General features: G+C 39.0%; 1 protein-coding gene across 8 annotated transcripts in view; it reads right to left on the bottom strand.

The window, feature by feature from the left end:
• The window catches only part of LYPD6B (LY6/PLAUR domain containing 6B), a 195946-nt gene that overhangs the window by 105982 nt on the left and 63408 nt on the right, over nucleotides 1-26556 (bottom strand). For 4 of the 8 annotated variants that reach the window (XM_055261728.2, XM_055261733.2, XM_055261730.2 and 1 more), the window contains exon 2: nucleotides 9077-9137. The exons of the other annotated variants lie outside the window; for them this stretch is intronic. The gene's annotated coding sequence lies outside the window, so the exon portion shown is untranslated. The remainder of the gene's footprint in view (nucleotides 1-9076; nucleotides 9138-26556) is intronic. 8 annotated transcript variants of the gene reach the window in all.

Genomic DNA, 26556 nt, shown 5'->3' with positions numbered 1-26556 from the left:
GCACATTGTGCACATGTACCCTAAAACCCTAAAGTATAATAAAAAAAAAAAAAAAAAAAAAACCACAGTGAGATACCATCTCACACCAGTTAGAATGGCCATCATTAAAAAGTCAGGAAACAACAGGTGCTGGAGAGGATGTGGAGAAATAGGAACACTTTTACACTGTTGGTGGGACTGTAAACTAGTTCAACCATTGTGGAAGTCAGTGTGGCGATTCCTCAGGGATCTAGAACTAGAAATACCATTTGACCCAGCCTTCCCATTACTGGGTATATACCCAAAGGACTATAAACCATGCTGCTATAAAGACCCATGCACACGTATGTTTATTGTGGCACTATTCACAATAGCAAAGAGTTGGAACCAACCCAAATGTCCAACAACGATAGACTGGATTAAGAAAATGTGGCACATATATACCATGGAATATTATGCAGCCATAAAAAATGATGAGTTCATGTCCTTTGTAGGGACATGGATGAAACTAGAAAACATCATTCTCAGTAAACTATCGCAAGGACAAAAAACCAAACACCGCATGTTCTCACTCATAGGTGGGAATTGAACAATGAGAACTCATGGACACAGGAAGGGGTACATCACACTCCGGGGATTGTTGTGGGGTTGGGGGACGGGGGAGGGACAGCATTAGGAGATATACCTAATGCTAATTGACGAGTTAATGGGTGCAGGAAATCACCATGGCACATGGATACATATGTAACAAACCTGCACATTGTGCACATGTACCCTAAAACCTAAAGTATAATAAAAAAAAGAAAAAAGAATATTGCTATATATAAAATATTTCATATAATAAAATATGAAATATTAAAATGAACAGACAAAAAGAGACTTTAAGAAAATGACCAGAAGGATTTGCAAACTAGCCAAAGAGAATTACGAAACAACAACAGTATAAAATCATTAAAACTGAAAACTCAATGGACCGATTAAACCACAGATTTATATAGCTGAATAGAGAATTACTGACCTGACAAAGCTTATGAAAAAAAAAATTACCAGAATGCAGTACAGAGAGAAAGACAAAGAGATGGAAATTATTAAGAGGCTATTAAGAGGCATGAAGCACAGAAGAAGAAGGTTGAACACAAGTCTAATGGATGTCCTAGAAGGAGAGAATAGAGAATGGAGGAGAGGTAATTTTGCGACACAATGGCCAGGGTTTTTCTAGAACTGGTGAAAGACACCAATCCAAAGATGCAGAAACACCCTATATCCCAAGCAGAAGAAATCAAAAGTACGGTTGACCCTTGAATGACACAGGTTTGAACTGCGTGGATGCACTTATACATGGATTTTCTTCTGCCTCTCCCACCCTTGAGATGCAAGACCGATCCCTCCTCTTTCTTTTCCTCCTCAGCTGACTCAATGTAAAGATGACAAGGATGAGGACCTTTATCCGTACTTTTCACTTAATCAATGGTAAATATATTTTCTCTTCCTTATGGTTTTTGTAATAGCATTTTCTTTTCTCTGGTTTACTTTATTGTAAGAATACAACATACAATACATATAACATACAAAATAAGTATGCATTGACTGTTTATTGGTAAGGCTTCTGGCCAACAGTAGGCTATTAAGTAGTTAAGTTTTGGGAGAGTCAGAAATCATACATGGATTTTCAACCATGCAGAGGGGTCAGCATCCCTAAGCCCACTATTGTCCAAGAGTCAACTATATTCCACATCTAGAGACATTGAAATGATCCTACAGAATGCCAAAAGCAACCACAATATTATGAAGGCAGCCAGAAAAGAGGTCAGCAATTAGACTGACGGCTAATTTCTCAACAGCCACAACTGAAGTCAGAAGACAGTAGCTATCTTCCTTTCATTTTCACTTGCATTTGTTTAATTATGAAGAGTTTAAGCATCTCTTCTCAAGTTCAAGGGTCAGTTGTACTTATTTACCTATAAACTGACAATAGTTATCTTCAAAGTGGTAGGAGAAAATAAGTCTTTTTTTTTTTTTTTTTTTTTGAGATGGAGTCTCGCTGTCGCCCAGGTTGGAGTGCAGTGGCGCGATCTCGGCTCACTGCAGGCTCCACCTCCCAGGTTCACGCCATTCTCCTGCCTCAGCCTCCCGCGTAGCTGGGACTACAGGCGCCTGCCACCTCGCCCGGCTAATTTTTTGTATTTTTAGTAGAGAAGGGGTTTCACCGTGTTAGCCAGGATGGTCTCGATCTCCTGACCTCGTGATCTGCCCGCCTCGGCCCCCCAAAGTGCTGGGATTACAGGTGTGAGCCACCGCGCCCGGCCGAAAATAAGTCTTAACTAGAACACCCAATGAAGAAATGTTTTAAGAATGAGAAAGAAAGATATTTTCTTATACACAAAAACAGAGTTTACTATCAACAAAACTTCAAAAGAATTTCTAAAGACCTTACTTTAGGAAGGAGGAGATAAGGAATGTCAAGGAGCAGAAAAGTTGGTACATAGGTAGGTAATCTTAAATGAGTATTTTTAAACTGTCTCTGTAAAACAAAAAATATTTACACTGTGGTGGTAAAAGGAGTCAGAACTAAAATATCGGGCAACAATAGCATATAATCCAAGAGAGAGTGATTGGAGTTAAAGTACTCCAAGATGCCTGAGTTGTTTGGAAATGGGGTTAGGATACCAACTTTATTCACAGTGGGAGAAAGTGGTATCATAGCCCTAATCCACCAAGACCTCGAGCCAGGACTTCTCACCACTTTCCCTCCTAACCTAATCCACTCCAGCCAAGCCTGCCCTCCACAGTTGTGACAGGGGAGAGGTTGACTTGTTTCCTGACAGAATTAAATTCTCCGGAGGAATCCCATGGCCCCTGGAGGCAGGGTGGCTTCCCTGGGTAGAAGAGGGGCTTAGAGCAAAGAAAAACTCTCCAGGAAGAGGAAAGAGTGTTTTGGCAGCTTAAACTTTCAGCTGTGTCTAGAGAGTAATCTACTTATCCTAACTTGCAGGCCAGGTGTGGCTTTGTTTGTGAAGGGCTTTGTTGGGGCCAGGCGTTGTTTGACTTTGGCAAACAGGCTTGGAGATTAGTGATTTGTGAAGTTACAGCACTGACTGGGAGGTAAGATGTGTTTGAGTTCCTGGGTTTTACCAATCCAGAGGTTTGGGATGGCGGAAATGAGGCAACATGAAGTTTCTGTTTGACCGGAAGAACCCAATTTCCTCCTGGAATTTTTCTGCTAGATGCAGTCTGACCACATCGATCCACAACAACTTTCTTCTTAGAAAATAATAAATCACAGAAAGACTATCCTTCAAAGGCTTCTTTGTAACCTGGTTGCTGAGCCTGGGTCTACTTGAATGTTGGCTCCTAGGAAAATGACCCACAGAAATTTCTTGTGGCCATTTCTTCATCACGTTTCCTGACCACTTGGACAGTGGGGGTTGGTACAGGGAGGGGGAGGTGGGAAAAGAGTTGGGGATGAGCAACGCTGCAATTGGAACCCTAACTTGTGGAATTTGGGCTCCTTTTTACGTAATCCTAAAGCAAGCAAGTAGAAAGGTCAGTTGGCCGGGGAGAAAATGCGTAACACATTTAAGTGCCAGTTCCAAATTATTTCTGAACTCTCTAATATTTTCGTGGGCTCTGCTTCTGATGAACTCCATTAGAGGAATTAGTGAGCAGTGGCAATAACAGCTAATAGTTGCCCGGCTAACGCAACTTCAGAACTGTTAGAAGTGATGCTACTCTCGTGGGTTGCTAAGGACAACCTTAGTTGAGAATGCTGAGCTACTCCAGCATGCACACCTGTTCATGGTATCATGTGATGCCCACTTAACATCATGGGTTTCAGAACCCCTGCCAAAAAAACAGACCATGCACTTAACCACCAAACACACCATTACCTGGGTTTCCCACATGCACATATATAATTGCCCTGAGCATTGATAACAATTATCTGCTATATGCAAAGAGGAGACAATGTTCTCTGCCCAGCAGAAAAACTGTCATTGATAATACAAGGTAGTTGGTCTCAGCCCCAAAAGGGACTATATATTGGCATCCCCCAAGAAGTGTTGTATTTATAAGCCATATTCTTGGAGGGGTTAGTGCAGTGAAGAATTAAAAGGACAAGACATTCTTTAATATTTTCAACAAAAGGAATTAGTACTTCAGAAAATTAGTGAGTAAATATTTATGAGAGTTCAGTATGCTGCTTGGTTATGGTAAAAATAGGAAGAATGGCCCTTGGATTCCATAAGAGTGGGTGCTTAACTAGAAAAGCACACAGCAAAGGAGCCCGTGGGGCCTCCTTGGATAACATCAGGTGAGTGTTACATTTCCTAAATATGTGCTACTAAATCATCCAAAACTTCATGAATTCTTGGGGTGAAGAATTGTGGTCTTTTACAGCATTTTAAAATTATTTATTTATTTATTTAGAGACAAAGTCTCTCTCTGTCGGCCAGGCTGGAGTGCGGTGGTGCAATCTCAGCTCACCGCAAACTCTGCCTCCCAGGTTCAAGCGATTCTCCTGCCTCAGCCTCCCGAGTGAGTAGCTGGGGGTGTGTGCCACCACGCCCAGGTGATTTTTGTATTTTTAGTAGAGACAGGGTTTCACCATGTTGGCCAGGATGGTCTCGATCTCTTGACCTCGTGATCTGCCTGCCTCAGCCTCCCAAAGTGCTGGGATCACAGGCGTGTACAGCATTTTTAAATTATTCTTTTCTTCCTCCCTCCCTTTTCTTTCCTTTTCTCACGAAGAGGACACAAAGGCCAAGATTACCAGTTTAGTGCCCTTTCCTCCACATAGTAATTGTCCAACTTTAGTTACGTACAGATCTTTTTTTAAAGATCTTCCCTTGAATTCCCATAATGTTAACTCTAATTATCATTATTAGGGTGTTACTTAGAAAACAACCAACATAAAACCAGGCCCAAAATCCTTAGACATACTACCTTTCATCTACCAACACCACAGAACATGCATAAATAAGTACAACCAAAATCGTAAAGCCAATAGCATTCAAGTTAAGTTAAAAGCATTAATTTAACATGCTGGATGATGTTCTGCTGCAACCACACTGCTGCCCAAATGAGGAGCTGTATGGTACTGATCACTGTGGCATGGATTCTCTGGAGCTCAGCAAGCATCCTGTTCCACGTGATGACTGAATTCTCCTGCCACCTTCCCTTCTGGAACTACTGTGAAACCTTTCTTCATCAGCCTGCTGTGTGGGCATTTGCTCTTTGAATGTAAACAGTGCTTTGGGATCAAATTAAATCTACCGTGATTTTTTCTTAAGAACACTCCACATTGAAAGTGGTCCTGCTTGACACTAATTTGAACAGAAACCTAATGTAGGTGCAGACACTGAAACCATGTCACAGTACTCAGTTATAAGGTAGTCATCCAAATGATCCAGAATATGCCTATCTTAAATTTTTATTGCCATCTGAATAAAAGCAACATGTGAAAATCTGTACAGAGGACTCACAAATCCCCAAAGTCCATAAATGTTCAGAGGCCCTCAGCCCCCAAAGTGAGAAACTGCCCTGTGGAATGCTGTCTGGTGACCATGTGGTTACACAGACAAGCTGCCCTGAGTATGTACTGAAATAAGAAACATGCTCTCACTCATAGGTGGGAACTGAACAATGAGAACACTTGGACACAGGGTGGGGCACATCACACACCGGGGTCTGTCATGGAGTGGGGGGAGGGGGGAGGGCGGAGGGATAGCATTAGGAGGAATAACTAATGTAAATGATGAGTTAATGGGTGCAGCACACCAACATGGCACATGTATACATATGTAAGAAACCTGCACACTGTGCACATGTGCCCTAGAAGTTAAAGTATAATAAAAAAAGAAAAAGAAAATAATAATAATAATTTTTAAAAAAAGAAGAAAAGAAATGAGAAACATGCCTCCATCAAAACCTGGAGGGGTGGGGTTAGGAGCTGGAGCAGAACTGAAACAGCTATTATAAAGAATAAAATCAGAGCTAACACAAGATGACTAGAAAGATGGTCACAGAGCAAGCACAGCGCCCACAGACTTGTGACACGATCTTGGCAGTGCGGAGTGCTCTTTCAGGAGCCCCCAGCTTTCCCACTGTTACCCAGTTTTCATGGTAAAATGGATGTAATATTTAAGGCCTTTCTGAAAGACTGCAGTCCAGAGGGGTGTGAAATATGAACCATGCTTTAGATTTCACTAAATGGGTCCCCAGTGCTGCTACTGAACCAAACTTCCACAATTATGATGATAGTTTGTTTTGGTTTGTTTCTTTCTCGTTTGGGGTATTTCCATTTGCCCCTTCACCTCCCCCAGCACTGGATCCATTATTGGCCCTGCTCTGTGTTCCAGGAGGGTGACTCCTAAAGGCAGCACCACCCAGGGTCCTGTGCCGGGTGACTTTTGGTTGGGTTCTGTCAGTGGGAGGCACTAGCATGAGACTGGAGGGAGAGAGGGACGGGAGGTTGCGGTTTTCCCTCCGATCCTTGGGTGCTTCACTGCAGCATCTCTGGTGAAAGCTGTGTCCTTCCACAGCCCCAGCCCCGGCAGGTCCTGCTTCTCTATGGCTGCAGCTCTAAGTGCTCATGGAACACTACTTTCTTCTACCACCCCTTCAGCCCAGGGCTGGCCATGAGCCCTCATGAAACACTATGTCCCTCTCTCATCCCTTCAGCCCAGAGCTGGACATGACTTTCCACTGCTGGAGTCCCTCGTTTGCTCTTTAACCCTGCACACACTTCTGTAAGTATAGCCCTTCATGACATCCTCTTCATTTGAACCAATGGGGTGAATTCTGTGTTCTGCTGGGACTGCTACAATCATCAGATTTGGTCGTCAAATCAGCTCTACGTGAACTCCTAAATGCAGATTAGAGTTTTGAAAATTAACCACATAAAAAAGTAGAAAAAGCACTCACCATCTCTCAGGGAAGCAAACCCATGAAGATAAATTGCATAAAACCCAAAAGTGAACTGGACCCTCTAAATCCACTCTTGAAAAAATTTAGCTTCAGAAAACAATACCTTAGGAAATAAAAAAGCTATCTTCATGAAGAAAACTAGTATCATGTCATCTACAGCAGAGGAAATTTTAGAAACAACCTATATGTCCAACAGGATGGGAATTGTTAAATTATGACATATCAACTTAATGAATTATGATGCCACCTTGAAATATCATTAAGACTTTGCCAGGCGGGGTGGCTCATACTTGTAATCACAGCACTTTGGAGGCTAAAGCAGGTGGATCACTTGAGGTTAGAAGTTTGAGAACAGCCTGGCCAACATGGTGAAACCCTGTCTCTACTAAAAATACAAAAATTAGCTGGGTGTGGTGGTGCACACCTGTAGTCCCAGTTACTTGGGAAGCTGAGGCAGGAGGATCACCTGATCTTGGGAGGTAGAGGTTGCAATGAGCTGAGATCACGCCACTGCCCACTCCAGCCCGGGTGACAGAGCAAGACCCTGTCTCAAAAAAAAATTAAAAAAAAAGGACTTTGTAGCATAGTAGCAAAAAATTGTTTATATTAATAATGATAAGTAGAACAGATATTTGGGCGTGTATCAGAATTTTAATTATGTAAAAATATATATGCGACCGGGTGTCATGGCTCACGCCTGTAATCCTAGCATTTTGGGAGGCTGAGGCAGGCAGATCATGAGGTCAGGAGATAGAGACCACAGAGACCATCCTGGCTAACATGGTGAAACCCCGTCTCTACTAAAAATACAAAAAATTAGGCGGGCGTGGTGGCGGGCGCCTGTAGTCCCAGCTACCCAGCTACTCGGGAGGCTGAGGCAGGAGAATAGTGTGAACCCGGGAGGCGGAGCTTGCAGTGAGCCAAGATGGCACCACTGTACTCCAGCCTGGGAGACTGCGAGACTCCGTCAAAAAAAAAAAAAAAAAAAAAAAAAAAAAAAATATATATATATATATATATATATATATATATATATATATATACACACACACGCATGTCCCTAAAAGTTAGATGACATTTCACAAAACTAAATCCTCTGTTGGAGAACTCAAAATTCTAAGTACTATACATTTCTTTTCTAAAATATCCTTAAAAACGAAACAAAAGAAATAAAACAAAGGACATAATATTCAGAGACCTCATGGCTATAGCTTGTAACAACAGAGGTGCATTCTGGGAGCTCAGGGCTCCCCAAGACTATACCCTGCCTTCCAATCAATAAGCAGCCTTCAGCAGAACATTTAACTTCAGTCTCCATTCCTTTTCTCTGCAGTAGGATGACTACTGACCCACTCACAATAATGTACATTTAATAAAGCTAACAGGACTGCAAAATTTTTTTTTTGCTTTCATCCACCTGCCTCACTATACCTACTGCCTATATATGCTGGCTCTAGCTGGGACAATTTAAAATGAAAGCATTTCCTTAGACAATTTGTTGTTGTGCAGTGCTTGTGAGCTCTCTTCCAGAGACTGCACACTTTCATTAGGAAGTGGTAGGATGAACATCGCCATTTGGGGGCCTTCACTGGAGCTTACAGACTATGTTTCATGCTCCTCCTTAAACAGATCCTATCTAGCAGAGTGATAACAGATTGATGGCCATGACCTTCTTCACATTCTTCTAACTCCTTTTAAAATGAAATCAAAGCTCTTGCTGCTGGTGCCTACGGGCCTGGAGCCAAGGCAATGTAATGAAGGCTACATATCATCCCTCACCCTCAAGACCGTCAACTGAGTTCATCGTTAATGTGTTCACGCCACAAAGGTGCATGTCAAAAGACAGGAAAATCCAGAAGAAATATACTTTCGCCATTCCCAAGGCCTATTCTCTTTAAACAGTAGTTGTCAGAAAGACAATGTCTTCGTGTGGAAGACAAATATGATATCATATTGACATTACAACAAAATACATTTACAGACATAAAGCTTCTTACGCCTTAATTTTAAATGATGGTTTGATATCTTTCTAAATTGTACATTTTAGCAGAGTTTTTTTAAACTAAAACATTTATTGGTCTAAAATACATATTAACTTGAAATATTGCTATTCCCATTTCATAGCCGAGTGATAATAATTTTCTTTAATGACACATTAACTCCAACGTATTACCTGGATAGGCAGTTATTGTTTTAACAGGGTCAAGATTAATGGGCAGGTGTTCCACGATAATCTGAATGAAAAGAAATAGAGGAATTATACATGATTCATTTTCTTACTTCTCTGAGCTGAATAATATTAGTAACACTGCCACCTTACATTTATAAAGCACTTTTCAGTTTCAGAGTATTTTCGTATCTGGGATTACATTTTCCTGCATTTTTTACCTTTGACAGATCCTTCCAGATAATACACAACTCTACCACTTTTCAACTTTCTGATGCCCAAACATTGTGTTTGTGTGTTTATATCAATGGGATACAGTGAGAGGCAGTAGATTAACTGCAGCCTTTAGAAACAGACGGACCTGGGTTCAAATCTCAGCCTAACCATTCACTACATGATCTTGAATAAATTACTCTGAGCATCAGTTTTGTCATAGTTAAAATGGGGTCAGTGAAAGAGCTAAACAAGATATCACTTATGCAAAAGGTCTGAGACATATCTGGCACACAGCAAGCACTCAAGAAATAAAGTAGGTATTGCTGTTATTAGCAGCTATTTCTACTCTGTCTTGAACATTTTCTTGCCTCCCTCTGATTTGTTTTCTTCAAAATATTTGGATTCGGAGACAGATGGAGGATGCAGAAAATCAAGAATAATATTAGTCCCAAAAAGTGTACCAGAAGGAACTGCATTAAGGCAATCTCAAGTGTCCTCTGCCCTGAGGGCCTTACTCCAGCAAATAGTCTGCAAAAATTCATCCATTTTCTTTCTGCTTAACAGAATGCAAAGTTAATGGTGCTTTGTATAAATCCAGTATTTATCAGTTGGCATTCCTGTATTCTCAATTTAAAAGTATATATCAAACCCAAGAAAACATCTCAAATAAAAAGTGCTCTTTGGTTACTATGGTACCCAGCCTCGGTAGTGGTCCCCAGAGACTGCACCCCCTGGTAGTCACAGCTCTGTAGCCGCCCCAGCCCCAGCACACACACTGAAGCCCGGCTAGTCTCTTATGCAGCCAATAGAATTAGGTGGAAATGATGACGTGGAACTTTGAGGCTGTCATAAAATACATTGGAGTTTCTGCCTTGGTCTCTTGGATTACTTGCTCTGGGGAAAGCCAACCACCACATCATGAGGACACTCAAACAGCTCTGTAAAGAGATCCACATGGAGAAGGACCAACTTGCTAACATCAACTGCCAGCTTAGAAATGAATCCTCCGGCCTTCAGATGACCACAGCCCTAGCCTAGATGTGACTACAACCCAGTGAGAGACTCTAATCCAGAACTGCCCAGCCAAGCCACTTCTGAATTCCTGAATTCAGAGAAACCACGAAAGATAATAAATGATTATTGGTGCTTTACAACACTAAATTTTGGAGTACTTTGTTACATAGCAATAGATGATTATTATAATAGCAAGGATAATTTGGCAAGACTAAATTGGAACAACTTGACCCTTCACCATATAGCTACATGGACAAAAATGACAGATGAGCAACAAGGTCCTATTATATAAAGGAAAGTGGCTTTAATATACAGACAAGGCACATATATTAAGCATAACCACTTCACACATTGACAAATCCCCAAAATGCCACACTAATTCCAAAAGCCTTTAAAAAAAAAAAAAAAAAGGAATGAGGTCAGCCACAGTAAATCACACCTGCAATCCCAGCACTTTGGGAGGCTGAGGTGGGCTGATCACTTGAGATCCAGAGTTTGAGACCAGCCTGGCTAACATGGCAAAACCCCATCTCTACTAAAAATATAAAAATTAGCTAGGCATGGTGGTGCTCGCCTGTAGCCCCAGCTACTCAGGAGGCTGAGGCACGAGAATCTCTTGAACCCGGGAGGCAGAGATTTCAGTGAGCCAAGATCAAACCACTTCACTGTCGCCTGGGCGACAGAGGGAGATTCAAAAAGTCTCAAAAAAAAAAAAAAAAAAGACGAATGACATATACGATTATATAAAAATGTACATTGTCTATGAAAAACTATAAATATAGTAAATATGTAGTACATTAAAAACTATAAAGTAAAAAGCTGCTAACAAATGAGGAAAATTATCAGCAATGTAGGATAGACTGAGGGTTACTACTCTCCATATAAAAGAGAATGTATAAATCAGTAAAAGGAAATCACTCAATAGTAAAACAGCAGACATGAGTGAGCGACTCAAGTAAACAAGAAGGGGCCCAAAGACTGAGCTCTAGGGCACTAGAGTATTTAGATATTAGGAAGAGGGGGATTCTGCAAAGGAGACCAAGCAGTGGCTATTAGGATAGCGGGGAAACGAGAAGCTTCTGATGTCCAGGAAGCCAAGGATCAAAGAGTTTTGAGAAAGAGAGAGTGGTGAAAAGCTCCAAACTCTGTCAAGGAAGATGAGAACTAAACATTTACTAGATTTTGCCACATGAAATCACTGGTAACATCCATATATCATCCAATTTCTCTTTCTATTGTCAATAAATGTTTGCTGAGTGCCCATTATATGTCAGGCACAGTACTTCTTTCTTTTTTTTTTTTTTTTGAGACAGAGTCTCGCTCTGTCGCCCAGGCTGGAGTGCAGTGGCTCCATCTCGGCTCACTGCAAGCTCCGCCTCCCGAGTTCACGCCATTCTCCTGCCTCAGCCTCCTGAGTAGCTGGGACTACAGGCACCTGCCACCACGCCCAGCTAATTTTTTGTATTTTTAGTAGAGATGAGGTTTCACCGTGTTAGCCAGGATGGTCTCGATCTCCTGACCTCGTGATCCGCCTACCTCGGCCTCCCAAAGTGCTGGGATTACAGGCGTGAGCCACCACTCCCGGCTGCACAATAATTCTTGAATTTAGCTTCCATCCTTTTATGTTGTAACTGCCAATATGTCATGACTGCTAATACAGTTCGTTCCTTCAGGTTACTTCCAGGACATGAGAGAGTCTTGGGTGTGGGGGGATGAGAAAAGAGTCAAAGTGGTCAGATTCAAATCTAATAGGTGTCAGAAAATGGCACAACAGCAAATTAGTAGTAAATATTAGCAGAGGGTTAGGAGATATCTCACTAAGAAGCACAATTAACAATTTTAAGAATTCTTTATACCTACAGCAGTATGGTTAAGCTAGGTTCTGCTGATAACAACCCCTCAATCTCAGTGATCTGACACAGTACAGTAGTTCTCCCCTATCTTTGTCAGAGACATTCCAAGATGCTCACTGGATGCCTGGAACTGCGGATAGTACCAAACCCTACATATACGATGTTTTGTCCTATACATACATACCTATGATAAAGTTTAATTTAGAAATTAGGCACAATAAAATATTTAAAGCAATAATTAAATAGAACAAGTATAACAATATACTGTAATAAAAGTTATGTGAATATGGGCTCTCTCAAAATATCTTATTGTACTATGCTCATCCTTCCTGTGATGATGTGAGATGATAAAATGCCTACATGATGAGATGGAATGAGGTAAATGACATAGGCTTTGTGACATAATGTTCGGCTACTATTAACTTGAACACAAGCACTGCAATACGGTCTCAGTAGATCTGATAACCAAGATGCCTACAGGCAGGTCGCAGATAAAGCAAGTACATGCTGAACAAAGAAATGACTCGTGACAGTGAGAGGTTGTGTCACACTATTCAGAACTGCCTACAATTTAAAATTTATAAATTGTTTATTTCTGGAATTTTCCATTTAATATTTTCAAACTGAGGCTGACTGTAGGTAATCAAAACCTCAGAAAGTGAAACCACGGATAAGAGGAGACTGATATATTGGTCTATTTCTTGCTTCCTCAAAGCCTACGGTGGGTCTAGTCACCTCTCCTGGGTAAATATCTTCCATGTGTTGTCTTAGCTTCCAGATAGCTCTAAACTGTGAAACATTCCCAACTCTAAACAATTCCACAATCACCACAGCAGAGGAAGAGAGTCCTAGCAGGTCTCACATAAGTAATTAAGTGATCTGGCTCAAAAGTGGCTCATGTTCAAGCACAACTCAATGGCCAGCAAGAATCATAAGACCTGTCCAATTGCAAGGGGAATCAGGAAGAAGAAGCTTCCCATGAAGAGAAACCAGACATGGGTGAGCATTCTGTTTCTACTATAATCAGGATTGTAGTTTTTCAAAGGATCTGACATCTAATCATCCATGTGACCATGAAAACATCCCAATAAGGTAGATAGAAAACTGCATAGAATTTCCATTTACAGATGTGGAAATTGAAGCATCAAAAGTTTAAACAACTTATCTAATTAGTGGTAATATTTAATTTAAATCACTGTAGGCTGGGCATGGTGGCTCACACCTGTAATCCCAGCACTTTGGGAGGCCAAGGCGAGAGGATCACTTGAGGTCAGGAGTTCAAGACCAGCCTGGCCAACATGGTGAAACCCCATCTCTACTAAAAATACAAAAATTAGCTGGGTGTGGTGGCAAGCGCCTGTAATCCCAGACACTTGGGAGGCTGAGGCAGGAGAATCAATTGAACCTGGAGGCAGAGGCTGCAGTGAGCTGAGACCGTGCCACTGCACTCCAGCCTGGACAACAGAGTGAGACTCCATCTAAAAATAATAATAATAATTTAAATCACTATAGTGAGGATTGCCTCCCAGCTTCTACAAGTCCATGTTGACATTAACTAGGGGAAAAATTAGGACCACTGATATCTGTAGTCTTATGGTATATCTAAAATATCACAGAATAGAATACTACATGATTCTCTAAGAACATTAGACAAAAGAAGACCCTTTGAAAAAGCTAGAATTAGTCCTCTCAAACATAGTCTTGGCAATGACTGGCTGACATTCAAATGAAAGCCAAAAGGCTTAGGATGGAAGAACGCTTGGGTTTTCCTAAGAACACTGGAATCTCCTGTCTCTGCATCTATCACTAAAGATCAACCCTTAGAACAGTAGTGTGTGAACTCCCTTCATGTTAACACTGAACTTGAAATTTCAACATTCCCAACAGTTTTAATTTGGAGGCTGCTGACAGCCCAGCTCTAATGGAAACCAGTCTTCATGACTTCGGTGTTAAGCCTTAAGGTACAATTTCTTTCTCTCAGATATGTGGGGTCTTGATATGATTTTAGGATAGCAGGGAAGAACTGCACTGGGGGTTTCCTTTATCATGAGTGATTTAATTCAGCAGCACAAAATACTAACACTTTTCCAAAAGAAATGTATATCCTAGATTCTTAGGTCAAAATGAAATATCACTTGGCGTTGAGATAAAAGCATTACTTATAATGATAAGACTTTTCTCCAAAGGTTGTGTACTCAGAAAAAGAGTTGAAAGAGTGATTAGCTATAAGCTCTTATTTTTTTTCAATTCTTAAATTCCATACTTGAATCCTTAATTTAGAGGCTGGTATGTGAGTAAAGTAACAAACAAGAGCCTCAACTAGTATCAGGTCAAGCCCTTGAAGTTCTGTCCACAGATTCCCTTCCCTTTGCTTTATTGAGCTTTCAGAGGGAAAGAGGAAGGAATGGAATGTTCAGTGTCAAGATAAATGGCACATACCCAAATCTAACAGTTGTCAACCACCTAATATTCCATCTTAGAAATGGACAAGCATTTTCAGTCCAAAACTCTACACCATCTTGTCAATACCTTACATAGCAAAGGCACTTTACGTAGTGAAGATAATTTCATCTCCTGAAAAGTAACCATGCAGCTCACTCCAGGAAGCCAACTGAACTCAGTTTTTGTGGCAGTCAGAAAAAGCCCTGCCCAGAGAGTGTGGAGAAGGTGCCAGATGAGTGTTCCAATTAAAACAGCATGAAATCTGGGTTTTATTACCAGATCAATCAATTATAGCAATTTCTAGATCTATTTTTTTAAAACCCACTAGAGACTATAGTGAGACTCAAATGGAACAGCATACACACATGAAAACACTTTACATTTGAATAGTGCCTTACAGATTGCCACGTATTTCACTTAATATTGTTCCCCCTGGTGTATATGAAGAGCCCAACGTTATACTGCCCATTTAGCCAGGACAGACAACTTTGCAGTAGAGTCTCTTCCCATCTCAAATGCTATTTATCTTTCTTGACTTCATCTCAGAATTTTACATCTAAAAGTTGACCTTGATATCCTTCCATCCTTCTCCCCATCATAAAACACAAATCTTCAAGCAAAACCATCCAAGAGCATGATTGAGTCCTTTGAAAACTTTTAAGAGTTCCATATCCTTTAAGTAGGGGGATCACATACTTCAACATCCTAACTAGGACACCTCTGAAAGTGAAAGGGAACTCTGTAAATAATGAAACAAAGACAATAGAAAAACTAAGACCGTCTTTACAAGCCAACCTCCTTACAAATCCAAAGGTCTATGCTGAGGTACAACTTAGGGAGCAGATGAAATCTTAAAGGATATCTATAAATAAAAATACATTTTCATTAATTTATTTTTCTGATGCATTCCATTTTCTCCACCTGATTTTGCCGATGGTAGGTACCATGTAAACTTTCATTCCTCTCCTACTATACCTTCTATCTGCCTTCTTCTCCTGTTCAACAAGTCAGTAAACTGGGCAGAAAAAATACATATCACCTGGTGTTTCTATTTAAAGGAACTCTTTGTTTATTTTGGCCTATTGGTTCTACAAACACAGAAACTATACTGAATGGAAACTAACCATCAGTTATATTCCCATCACCTAGAACCAAACACCTGCGAACATTACCGCAACAGTTGTTCCAGTTCGTTTTCAATAATTAATTACACTAGTAATGTACGAATATTTTTGTCCCTTTTAAAAGAGACAAAAAGTTTGAAGGAATAATATAATGGCCCAAGAACCTACTAATTTTCAGGCACTTAACATTTAAGTCATTCCATTTAAACCTCATACTAACCATTAATGATGGTAGTATTTTTATATACATATTACAAAAAAGGAAACCAAGGGTGAGAGACATTAAGGGATGTGTATAGGAGCCAGATTTTAGTCCCAAGTACTTCCAGATTCCAAAACTCATTCTATTTCTACCATATAATAGTATTTTTAAGGCTTAATGCATTTCTTCCTGTCATTTCTCTGCATAGCTTTTTGTTTAACCTAAATGTACTATGTATACCATATTCTATCTTTATATGTATTTTCACATATTAAACCTTGTGAGGGTTGCATCTGAACAAGAGCACTGCAACTCGATTGGGAAAAAAAATCAAATAGCATATAAAGTTATAAAGGGCAAAGTACAATTTTCCTCTATCCTTTCCATACCAAGGTCCACTCAATCTGTCTTTCAGAGGTGACTACAGGGAACTTTTTTTCATATCTCCTCTAAGACACCTAAGTCAGTCAGACATGCATCTCCTTACAACCCATTTTTGTGTTCCCCTTTACAACACAACTTCAACAGCTGCCTATGCTCACTGTTACCACTTCCTCTCCTCCATTCTCTCTTGAATCCACTCCAATCAGACTTGCATTCTTACCACTTCAACAGACTGCCCTTGTCAAGGTCCCGATGTCTTCCACATTGTCAAATCCCAACGTTAGTTCTAAGACCTTATTTTCCTCAACTTTGAGCAGCAATTGACATAGTATATCACATCCTCTTTCTTGAAACACTTTCTTCTCTTGGCTCCTAGGATATCACTGTCTTGGATCTCATTATGCCTGTTTGGCCATTTCTTCTTGGTCTCCTATAATGGCTCTTCCTCATCTTCCTGACCTTTAAATGTTGGACAACCCCAATCTTTAGTCATCTCTCATTCTCTATCTATACTTACTTTCTATGTGGTCTCATTCAGACCTAACCTTTAAATGCCTTCTGTATGCTGATGACACTCAAATTTATGTCTCTAGGCTAGACTTTTCCCCTGAACTTCAGACATGTGTGTCCAACTGCCTCCTTAACACTTTACAGAAAATCTCAAACTCACCATGTCAAAACTGAACTTCTAATTCTCCACTCCAAATCTTCACCATCCTAGTAAATGTTAGAGGAAGAGACACACAACAATAATAAAACCTTGAAATCACTCTTTAGCTCTCTCTCCCCACCCCCATCCCACCATCTAATTCATTAGCAAATCCTGCTAGATCTAACTTCTAAATATATCCCAAATCAGAATGATTTTTCATCACCTTCACCACTACCAACTCCTTAGGCCTGGAAGATTATAGTAACTTCCAACTTGGTCTCCCTGTTCTACCCTTTACCTACAGTCAATTCTCCACAAAGCAACAAAGGTACCCTTTAAAAAGGTAAGTCAGGTCATGCCATTACCTTTCTCAAAACCACTAAATGGTTTCCATCCCCCTTTTAATAAAATCTACAGTTGATACCACCTACAGCAAAGCCTTACATGATCCCCCATCCTCCTGGGGGTCCCTCTGACTTCACCTCATACTATTCTCTCCCTTACTTTCTCAGTACACCCCAATACACTAGCCTCCTTGCCCATCCTCACGAATGCTAAGACCATGCTCTCCTCCTATTATTCTATCTCAGCACTTCGTAGTCCATTTACCTGTAGTGTCCTTCCACCAGATAGCTACCAGCCATGCTACTTCACTTTATTCTAGTCTCTGCTTCAATATCACCTTTTTGAGAGTTCTTCCCAGACACATATAGAGTACTGCATCCTATTCCACTCCCCATTGTTCTCTCCTTTTACTCTGCCTTATTTTTCTTCAAAGTACATATTACTACCTGATATAGAACTATTGTCTGTCTCCAGACATAGAATATAAACTCTTTGAGAGGAAAGATTTTGTTTTATTTGCTATTCTGCATTTGATATCTTTCACATTGTCCATATTCAAAAAACAGTCATTGAATAAATGAGAGAAACGTATCTCTAATCTATGTATATTTTTACATTAAAATGGAATTACATAATAAGTAAGGTTGCCATTTTCAGTAGTCAGATTGAAAAACCTCATAACTCATAGGTCTTATGATACAGTACTCAGAAAGGACTTCCCTCAATATTTGGGAGTACTTAGCCCTAGACTAAATGCTGCTGTGATCCTGCCTAGCAAACATTAAAAGAATGTCAAAATTTCCAAGAAATTTAACTGCATCCTAAAACAAGGTTCAAGAATATTTACAGGAATGCAAAAATATCCAGCACCCAACAAAGTAAAATTCACAATATCTGGCATCCAAGCAAAGATTAGTAGGCGTGATAATAAGCAGAAAAATGCAACCATAATGAAAAGAGAAAATGAATCAAAACCACCAAGAACAGACACAGATGTTAGAATTATCAGACAAAGGCACTGAAACTATTATAACTGTACTCCATATATTTTGAAAAGTTAAGTAGAAATATATATAGAAAAGTACAGCCCCAAATCAAACATTTGCAAATTAAAAAGCCCTGCAATGTCTAAGTTAAAAAATACATTGGATGGGATTAATGGCTAATTAGATATTGCAGAACAAAAGATGAGATGACTTGACAATATAGTAATAGAAACCATCCAAAATAAAACAGAGAAGGAAAAGAATCTTTTTAAAAGAAAAGAACGTGGCCAGGTATGGTGGCTCATGCCTGTAATCCCAGCACTTTGGGAGGCTGAGATGGGTGGATAACTTGAGGTCAGGAGTTCGAGACCAGCCTGGCCAATATGGTGAAACCCCATCTCTACTAAATATACAAAAATTAGCTGGGCATGGTGGCATGCAGCTGTAATCCCAGCTACTCAGGAGGCTGAGGCAGGAGAATCGCTTGAACCTGGGAGGCAGAGTTTGCAGTTAGCAGAGATCATGCCACTGCAGTACAGCCTGGGTGACAAAGCTGGACTTCATCTCAAAAAAATAAATCATAAATAAATAAAGGGAACATAAGTGAACTGAAGGACAACTTTAAGCAGCCTAAAATACTACATGTAATTGGAATTATTTTAAGAACTGAGAACGGGGAACAGAAAAAATATTTGAAGATACATAAGTTAAAATGTTTCCAATTTGATGAATATTATAAACTTACAGATTTGAGACAGTAAATGAACCTTGTGCACAAGAAACATGAATACAATTACAGGAAGGCACACAATAATAAAACTGCTCAAAGCCAATGATTAAAAAAAGAATTAAAAAGTAGCCAGAGAAAAAGGGCAAATTTTGCACAGAGGGACAAAGATCAGGAGGACAACAGATTTCTTATTAGAAACAATGCAAGCAAGCAGATGGCGGAACAACATCTTTAAAGTGCTGAAAGAAAAAAGAAAAACTATCAACCTAACGTGTATTTCAAAAACCGATGTGAAATGACGACTTTCAGACATACAAAAGCTTTAAGATCTGCACCACAAGAACTATCAAAGGAAGTCTTTCAATTTAAAATAAACTGACACCAAGTGGACATATGAATCTACATAAAGGAATGAAAAGTACCAGAAATTGTAACCACATAGATAAATGCGTAATATATTTTCTTATTATTTAACTCTTTTTAATAAATATCTGGCTGTTTAAACAAAAATAATAATGTATTGTGGGGACCCTTACATATGTATAAGTAAAATATATGACAACAAAAAATAGTATAAAGGCTAGGGGCAGGGAGAAGGAATTTATACTCCAAGTGAATTGAAATAATATCACTTTAAGGTAGACAATGGTAAGTTAAAGATGTATGCTATAAACTCTAAAGCAACCATTAAAATAAAACAAACAGGCATAACTAATCAGCCAATAAACAAGCTAAAATGGAATTATTTTTTAAAAACTCAATCCAAAAGAAGCCAGAAAAATAAGGAAAGGGGAATAAAGAACAAAAGGGGGTGATTATAAAATAAATAGCAAGATGAAAAACTTAAACACATCAAAAATAACATTCAATATGTGTTCTAACACCCGCACTGAAAGTCAAAAGTTGTCAGCTAACTAAAAAAGAAAGATCCAATCATATGCTGCTTATAGGAAATACACTTAAATGTAAACATAAACAGGTTAAAAATAGAATGATGGTAAAAGATTCACAATTCTGTCACTAGTCAACAAACAAACTGGAGTGACAACATGAACCTTAGGCAGTACATATTTGAGGGCAACAAATATATACCGGGATGAAAATAGCCATTTCATAAAGATAAAGAGGATATAACAATCGTAAACATTTATGAACCTAAAAACAGAGCTTTGAAATATGTGAAATAAAAACTCATTGAACTGCAAGGGTGCATTAGTCTGTTTTCATGCTGCTGATAAAGACATACCTGAGACTGGACAAGGTACAAAAGAAAGAGGTTTAATGGACTTACAGTTCCACGTGGCTGGGGAAGCCTTACAATCATGGTGGAAGGCAAGGAGGAGCAAGTCACATCTTACATAGATGGCAGCAGGCAAAGAGACAGAGCTTGTGCAGGGGAACTCTTCTTTATTAAACCATCAGATCTCGTGAGACTTACTATCATGAGAACAGCACAGGAAACACTTGCCCCCATGATTCAATTACCTCCCACAGCGTCCCTCTCACAACATATGGGAATTCAAGATGCCAAACCTTATCAAAGGGGATGGAAATAAATAAATCTACCATTATAATGGAAATTTAAACACCCTTCTTTCAATAATTGATAGAACAAGTAGAAAAACAATAAGTAAGGATATACTATCAACTAACTTGATTAACTGGCAGTTATAGATCCCTCCACCCTACCAAAGCAGAATACACATTATTTTTACACACAAGTGGACAGTTACCAAGATGGAATATATTCTCTGCCAAAACACAGGTCTAAATAGATTTAAAACATTCAAGTCATAGAAAATATGTTCTTTGAATATAATAGAGTTAAACCAGAAATCAGTTACAGAAAGATAGCTAGGAAACCCTCAAATATTTGGAAATGAAGCAACACATCTACATAAACCAGGCATCAAAGAGGAAGTTTAAAATAAAATTTAAAATTGTTCTGAATTAAATAAAAATCAAAACATGTCATATCAGAGTTTGTGGGATATTGCTAAAGCAGCACTTGGGAAGAATTTTATAGTACTAAATATCTATGCAGTAGTCCCCCCTTATCCTCAGGTTCACTTTCTGCAGTTTCAGTTACTCGTGGTCAACTGTGATCTAAAAATATTAAAGGAAAAATTCCAGGAGTAAACAATTCATAAGTTTTAAATGGCATGCTGTTCTGAGTAGAGTGATGAAATATCACACGGTCCAGATTCATCCCACCAGGGAGGTAAAACATCGCTTTGTCCCACATATACACACTGTGTACACTACCTGTCCATTAGAAACTTAGTACCCTTCTCAGTTATCAGATTGATTACTGTGGTATCTCATCATATAGGCATTTTATCACCTCACATCATCACAAGAAGAAAAAGGGTGAGTACAGCACAATAAGATATTTTAAGAAAGACCACATTTACATAACTTTTATTGTAGTATATTCTTATAATTGTTCTATTATTAGTTATTGTTCATTTCTTATTGTGCCTAATTATAACTTAAACTTTATCATAGGTGTGTATGTATAATGAAAAACATAGTGTATATAGGGTTCCGCACTATCCATGGTTTCAAGAATCCACTGGGGGCCTTGGAACATATCCCCTGCAGATAAGGGAGGATTGCTGTATTGGTATTGAAAGAAAAGTTCTCAAATCAATTACCTCAGCTTCTACTTTAAGAGAATAAAAAAAAGAGGGGAGGAATTAGCCCCCAAAATAGGCAGAAGAAACAAAATTAAAAAGGACAAAGCACAAATAAATAAAACAGAAAGCAGAAAAACAATAGAGAAAATAAACAAAACCAAAAGATGATTCTTTGAGATCAATCATTTCATAATCTTCTATACAGATTGATTAGGAAAATAAGGAAAAAAACACAAATTATCAATATCAAAAAGGAAAAAGGAAACAGTTGACAACACAACATATTCTACAGATATTAGAAATGCAGTAAGGGAATATTATAAACAACTTTATACCAGTAATTTAAAAAACATAGATTAAATATAAAAATACTTAAAAGATACAATCTACCAAAGCTTACTCAAGAAAAACTGGCAACCTTTGAATAGCCCTACATCCATTAGAGCAATTGTATTTGTAGTTAAAAATCTTCCCATGAAGAAAACACCAGACCAAGATGTCTTCACTGGCAAATTCTACCAAATGTAAGGAAGAAATAATACCAACTGTATACAAACTTCCAGAAAATTAAAATGGAGAAATACTTTCCAACTTATTCTATGAAATCAGCACTACTCTAATACCAAAAGCAGAAAAATACATTATAATAAAAGAAAATTGCAAACCAATATTCCTCACGAACATAGATGCAAAAATTCAAAACAAAATTTTTGCAAATTGAATATAACAATACATAAAACAATACATCATGAACACATAGGTTTTACTGCAGGAATGCAAGGTTGGTTTAAAATTCATGAAAAAAAGTCAGTGAAATTTACCATATTAACAAACTTAAAAAGAAAAATCATATGATTATCTCAAGAGACACAGAAAAATAATTTGGCAAAATTCAACATCCATTCCCAATTAAAAAATCTCAGCAAACTACAAATAGAATGGGATTTTTGGACCTGATAGAGTACAATATCTATGAAAAACCTACACTTAATATACTATTTAATAGTGAAAGATTGAATGCTCTCCCTTATGGGGAGAAACAAGGATGTCTGCTCTCACCACTCCATTCAGTATTGCACAGGAGGATCTAGCCAGTGCAGTAAGTCAAGACAAAGAAACAAAAGCCATCCAGACAGAAGTAAAACTATCTTTATTGGAGCATGCCATAATAATCTATGTAGAAAATCTGATGGAAGCATCAAAAAAGCTACTAGTACTACTAAATGACTTTAGTAAGTCTGTAGGATGCAGTAAGATAAATACACAAAAATCAATTGTATTTCTACATACCAGCAACAATCAGGAATTAAAAAAATTTTAAGCCATTATTATTTATAAATACCACAGAAAATGGAAACATTGAGGGGTAAATCTGACAATAATGTGAAAGAATTATTCACCACCCAACACTGCTGAAACAGCGTAAAGAAAACTTAAATAAATGCTGAGTTACTACATTGTTCATGGATTGGAAGACACATATTATTATATTAAAACTGCAATTCTCCCTTAATCATTATATACACCATACAATCAAAATCCCAGTGAGCTTTTTTTTCGTAGAAAGCAACAGGCTGTTTCTTATTCCAAAATCCATATCAAAATGCAAAAGGACCCAGAATAGCCAAATCAACTACTTGATTTCAAGACTTATCACATAGCTGCAGTAATCAAGACAAGGGCGGCACATTGATCCATGGAACAGAATAGGGTCAAGAAATAGACATATATTAACAAATATATGAATGACTGATTCTTGACAAATGTGCAATGGCCATTCAATGGAGAAAAGGATAGACTTTTCAGCAATGGTGCTGGAGCAATTGGATATATATTCACAAAAAGTTGAACCATTCAGATGAACGATAATTGTTTAAAGTTATGGATATGATAAATATCCCAATTTGATCTTTACACTATATATACATGCATTGAAATATCACATCGTACCCCATAAATATGCATAGTTATCTGTCAATTATAAATCTTAAAACTTCTTAAAATTTAAATTCAGAAAAACAATAACTCAATAACTCAAAATGGATCACAGACACAAAAGTAGAACCTGAAATTATAAAACTTCTGGAAGAAAATATAGGAGAAAATCTTTATGACTTTGGGTTAGGCAAAGATTTCTTACATATAACACTAAAAGCAAGATCCAGTAAAAATTTGTATAAATTAAATTTCATCAATATTTAATTCTTCAGTTCTTTGAAAGACATTGTTAAGAGAATAAAAAGGACAAGCCACAGATTATAATAAAAGATTTGCAAGGTATATATCTGATAGAGGATTTGCATACAGAATATATAAGAACGCTCAAAACAAATAATGAGAAAACCCAAATTTTTAAATGGGCAGACACCTCACCAAAGAAAATGGTATATAAATGGTAAATAACACATAAAGAATGTTTCACATCATTACTCAGTTGGGAGATGCATCCTTACCAACACATGGTATGTTAGCCATTTTATCTCTTAAACCCACAAGATAAAATAGCTAACATACTGGGTGTTGGTGAGGATGCAGAGGAACTAGAACTCTCATACATTGCTTGTGGGAACATAAAATTGTATCAGTCTTTGAAAAACACTGTCTACACAACTGCCAAATGTTCCAGCCACTGCACTCCTAGCTGTTTACCCAACAGAAAAGAAAATATATATCCACACAAAGATCTGTACACAAATGTTCATACTAGCTTTCTTTGTAATAGCTCAAAGCTAAAGTCAGCCCAAATGTCCATCGACAGGCAAATGGATAAACAGATTGTGGCATAATGATACAATGGACAGTTATTCAGCAGTAAAAATAATGATACGCAAGGCCGGGCACGGTGGCTCACGCCTGTAATCCCAGCACTTTGGGAGGCTGAAGCGGGCAGATCACTTGATGTCAGGAGTTTGAGACCAGCCTGGCCAACATGGTGAAACCCCATCTCTACCACAAATATAAAAAATTAGCCAGGGGTGGCAGCATGCACCTGTAATAGCAGCTACTTGGGAGGCTGAGGCAGGAGAATCGTTTGAACCCAGGAGCCAGAGCTTGCAGTGATCTGAGATCACGCCACTGCACTCCAGCCTGGGCAACAGAGCAAGATTCCGTCTCAAAAAAAAAAACAAAAGAGAGAGAGAGAGATATGCAGAACGTGCATGAATCTCACAAAAATGATGCTGAGTGAAAGCCAGACAAAATGCAAATTATACTGGCAGGAAGTACTTCCCTGCCTGGGCAACAGGGCAGGCAGAGATGGATGGGAGGTAGAGATTTCCAAGGGGTACAAGAAAACATTTGGGGGTGACGTGTTATCTTGATTGAGTTGATAATTTCACAGATCTATACTACATATGTCCAAACTTAGCAAACTGTACACTTTAAATATGAGCAGTTTATTGTAGGTCAATTGAATCTCAAAAAAGCTGTTTATAAATAATAAGATGAGATTGCCTATTTGAGGGTGCCCTTTGCCAACCTAAATTTTGGCCTCATTGCAAAAATTTTCTTGAATAGCACTTAGGAACAGACTGGCATTGTTAAGCTTAATGCTCTGTGAAATAGTCTAAACTAATTGTTTCAAAAGCCTGTGGCAGCAGTTTTCTGAGATTATATCAGAGGACACTTTTCTTCTTTTTTTTTTTTTTTTTTTTTTTTTTTTTTTGAGACAGAGTCTCGCTCTGTCGCCCGGGCTGGAGTGCAGTGGCGCAATCTCGGCTCACTGCAAGCTCCGCCTCCCGGGTTCACGCCATTCTCCTGCCTCAGCCTCCGAGTAGCTGGGACTACAGGCGCCCGCCACTGCGCCCGGCTAATTTTTTGTATTTTTTAGTAGAGACGGGGTTTCACCGTGGTCTCGATCTCCTGACCTCGTGATCCGCCCGCCTCGGCCTCCCAAAGTGCTGGGATTACAAGCGTGAGCCACCACGCCCGGCCCTGACACTTTTCTTCTTTATGTAAACATAAGTTAACGTTGCCACTAGATACCATGCAACACTTTTACTGCATTCATCTCCACCATGTTTGTGCCAACTGCTGAATGTGTTATTTCATATAAGAGGACCGAAAACAATGCCTTGAGTTCCCTTTGTCATGCTTGTCACGATACAGCATGACTTCTGCAGGAAACAGTTCAAGGGAGACAGCAGATTTGAACCACAGGTGGACTGGGTGGTGTATGTGTACATAGGAGTATATTCACGTGTGGGAAGACTGAGAGACAGTGAAGGACGCAGACACAGAGGGACATATAAAAGGACCCTGAGTCAAGCATTAATTAATAGATGTGTTCCCTTTCTGGAAATTTCTTCCTTGGCTGGGCATGGTGGGTTTTGGAGGCCAAGGCGGGTGGATAACTTGAGGTCAGGAGTTCGAGACCAGCCTGGTCAACACGGCAAAACCCCGTCTCTACAAAACAAATACAAAAATTAGCCAGGTATGGTGGCGAGCACCTTTAATCCCAGTGACTTGGGAGGCTGAGACAGGAGAATCGCTTCAATCCAGGAGGTGGAGGTTGCAGTGAGCTGAGATCGTACCACTACATTCCAGCCTGGGTGACAGGGACTGTCTCAAAACAAAAACAAAAAAAAACAAACAAAAAAACAAACTCTTCCTTGCAGAAAAAATATGGGGCCAATCACTTGACTTCCAAATAGCTGCCCTCCCTCCTACATCTTCTGGTCCCACCCTAAGGAATTCAAAATCCCCAAATTGATTCCTCAGCTTTTGCTTATGGAACAAGTATACGAACAACAGACACACGGGCATATTTGTGCATCTGAACCCCAAATCCCTCCAACGACAGTTCAAATGTTTCCTTTTATTTGCTTCTTAGCAGAAGTTGTCAGAATCCTGTATTACTGTGGAGGCCCCTCTTCCTCACTCTCAATAGTTCCGTCTCAC

Source organism: Symphalangus syndactylus, chromosome 22, assembly GCF_028878055.3.
Source record: "Symphalangus syndactylus isolate Jambi chromosome 22, NHGRI_mSymSyn1-v2.1_pri, whole genome shotgun sequence".
NCBI lineage: Eukaryota > Metazoa > Chordata > Mammalia > Primates > Hylobatidae > Symphalangus > Symphalangus syndactylus.
This window is presented reverse-complemented; position numbering and strand designations above follow the sequence as displayed.